Source organism: Arachis hypogaea, chromosome 13 (assembly GCF_003086295.3).
Source record: "Arachis hypogaea cultivar Tifrunner chromosome 13, arahy.Tifrunner.gnm2.J5K5, whole genome shotgun sequence".
In the NCBI taxonomy this organism is placed as follows: domain Eukaryota; kingdom Viridiplantae; phylum Streptophyta; class Magnoliopsida; order Fabales; family Fabaceae; genus Arachis; species Arachis hypogaea.
This window is the reverse complement of record NC_092048.1, coordinates 113,645,994-113,649,126: the sequence shown is the minus strand read 5'-3', so window position 1 is coordinate 113,649,126 and position 3,133 is coordinate 113,645,994. Positions and strand designations below refer to the sequence as shown.

Sequence of the window (3,133 nt, the reverse complement as noted above, 5' to 3'; positions counted from 1 at the left end):
TTTTGTGTCTTTTCTTGTTTTTCATATGCATTCTTGAAACATTAATGTCTAAAGAATAAAAATTTTTAAGTTTGGTGTCTTGCATGTTTTCTTTTCTTGAAATTTTTTCAAAAATAAGTTCTTGGTGTTCATCTTGACATTCAAAGTGTTCTTGGTGTTCATCTTGACATTCATAGTGTTCTTGCATGCATCACATGTTTTGATCCAAAATTTTCATGCATTGAGTCTTTTTTATGTTTTTCTCTTTCATCATTAAAAATTCAAAAAATCAAAAAAATATCTTTCCCTTATTCTATCATAAAATTTCGAAAATTTGGGTTGACTTTTTCAAAAATTTTTCAAAATTAGTTGTTTCTTATGAGTCAAATCAAATTTTCAATTTAAAAATTCTATCTTTTTCAAATATTTTTCAAAAATCAAATCTTTTTCATTTTTTCCTTCATATTTTCGAAAATTTCAAATTTTGATTTTCAAAATATTTTTTTATTTTGTTTCATAATTTCAAAATCTCTACTAACAATTAATGTGATTGATTTAAAAATTTTTAAGTTTGTTACTTGCCTAGTAAGGAATGTTCAATCTTTAAATTTTAAAATCCTATCTTTTTGTTTCTTGTTAGTCAAGTAATCAACTTTAATTTTCAAAATCAAATCTTTTTAAATTTCTTTTTCAAATCTTTTTCAAAATAAATTTCAATCACATCTTTTTCAAAATTAATTTCAAAATCTTTTCTAACCTCTTTTCTAACTTCTTATCTTTTCAAAAAATTTGATTTTCAAATCTTTTTCAATTAACCACTTAACTTTTTGTTTGATTTTAAAAGTTTACTATTTCAATCATATATTTTTCAAAACTACCTAACTACTTTTCTCTTTCCTAATTTTCAAAAATCACCTCCCTCTTTTTCAAAAATCTTTTTAATTAATTAATTGTTTCTTCTAACTTTTTCGAATACTAATTAATAAATAAATTAAAAACAAAAATATTTTTCTTTTCTTTTCAATTATTTTTGAAAATTCTTCTCTCTCACCTCCCTCTAATTATTTATTTATCTACTAACACTTCTTTTTCTAAAAAAATTCGAACCCACTCCCCCTCTCTGTGTTCGAATTTTTCCTCTTCTCCTTCTTACATTCTTCTATTCTTATACTTGCATAAGGAATCTCTATACTATGACATAGAGGAATCCATATTTTCTTTTGTGTTCTCTTCTTTTTCCTATGAGAAGGAACAAGGATAAGAACATTCTTGTTGAAGCCGATCCTGAACCTGAAAGGACTCTGAAGAGGAAGCTAAGGGGAGCTAAAGCACAACTCTCTCGAGAAAATCTGACAGAAATTTTCGAAAAAGAAGGAGACATGGACGAAAATAATAACAATGCAAGGAAGATGCTTGGTGACTTTACTGCACCAAATTCCAATTTACATGGAAGAAGCATCTCAATTCCTGCCATTGGAGCAAACAACTTTGAGCTTAAACCTCAATTAGTTTCTCTGATGCAACAGAACTGCAAGTTTCATGGACTTTCATCTGAAGATCCTTTTCAGTTCTTAACTGAATTCTTGCAGATCTGTGATACTGTTAAGACCAATGGGGTTGATTTTGAGGTCTACAGGCTTATGCTTTTCCCATTTGCTGTAAGAGACAGAGCTAGAATATGGTTGAACTCTCAACCTAAGGATAGCCTGAACTCTTGGGATAAGCTGGTCACGGCTTTTTTAGCCAAGTTCTTTCCTCCTCAAAAGCTTAGTAAGCTTAGAGTGGATGTTCAAACCTTCAAATAGAAAGAAGGTGAATCCCTTTATGAAACTTGGGAGAGATACAAGGAACTGACCAAAAAGTGTCCTTCTGACATGCTTTCAGAATGGACCATCCTGGATATATTCTATGATGGTTTGTCTGAGCTATCAAAGATGTCACTGGACCATTCTGCAGGTGGATCCATTCACCTAAAGAAAACGCCTGCAGAAGCTCAAGAACTCATTGACATGGTTGCAAATAACCAGTTTATGTACACTTCTGAAAGGAATCCTGTGAATAATGGGACGCCTATGAGGAAGGGAGTTCTTGAAATTGATACTCTGAATGCCATATTGGCTCAGAATAAAATATTGACTCAGCAAGTCAACATGATCTCTCAGAGTCTGAATGGATTAAAGGAATCATCCAACAGTACTAAAGAGGCATCTTCTGAAGAAGAAGTTTATGATCCTGAGAACCCTGCAATAGCAGAGGTGAATTACATGGGTGAACCCTATGGAAACACCTATAATCCCTCATGGAGAAATCATCCAAATTTCTCATGGAAGGATCAACAAAAGCCTCAACAAGGCTTTAATAATGGTGGAAGAAACAGGTTTAACAATAGCAAGCCTTTTCCATCATCCACTCAGCAACAGACAGAGAATTCTGAGCAGAATCCATCTAGCTTAGCAAATATAGTCTCTGATCTATCTAAGGCCACTTTAAGTTTCATGAATGAAACAAGGTCCTCCATTAGAAATTTGGAGGCACAAGTGGACCAGCTGAGTAAAAGAGTCACTGAAACTCCTCCTAGTACTCTCCCAAGCAATACAGAAGAGAATCCAAAAAGAGAGTGCAAGGCCATTGATTTAACCATCATGGCCGAACCTACAAGGGAGGGAGAGGACGTGAATCCCAGTGAGGAAGACCTCCTGTGACGTCCAGTGATCAACAAGGAGTTTCCCTCTGAGGAACCAAAGGAATCTGAGGCTCATCTAGAGACCATAGAGATTTCATTGAACCTCCTTATGCCATTCATGAGCTCTGATGAGTATTCTTCTTCTGAAGAGAATGAAGATGTCACTGAAGAGCAAGTTTCCAAGTACCTTGGTGCAATCATGAAGCTGAATGCCAAATTATTTAGTAATGAGACTTGGGAAGATGAACCTCCCTTGCTCATCAATGAACTGAGTGATCTGGGTCAACTGACATTGCCTCAGAAGAAACAGAATCCTGGAAAGTTCTTAATACCTTGTACCATAGGCACCATGACCTTTGAGAAGGCTCTATGTGACCTTGGGTCAGGGATAAACTTCATGCCATTCTCTGTAATGGAGAAACTGGAAATCTTTGAGGTGCAAGCTGCCAGAATCTCATTAGAGATGGCAGA

At 34.2% G+C, this 3,133-nt stretch overlaps 1 non-coding gene across 1 annotated transcript; it reads right to left on the bottom strand.

The window, feature by feature from the left end:
* Window positions 1-1,751: 1,751 nt before the first annotated feature.
* On the bottom strand, window positions 1,752-1,859 carry LOC112738956 (small nucleolar RNA R71). Its single transcript, XR_003169902.1, has one exon. It is a non-coding gene; the product is annotated as a small nucleolar RNA R71 (small nucleolar RNA).
* Window positions 1,860-3,133: the final 1,274 nt, after the last annotated feature.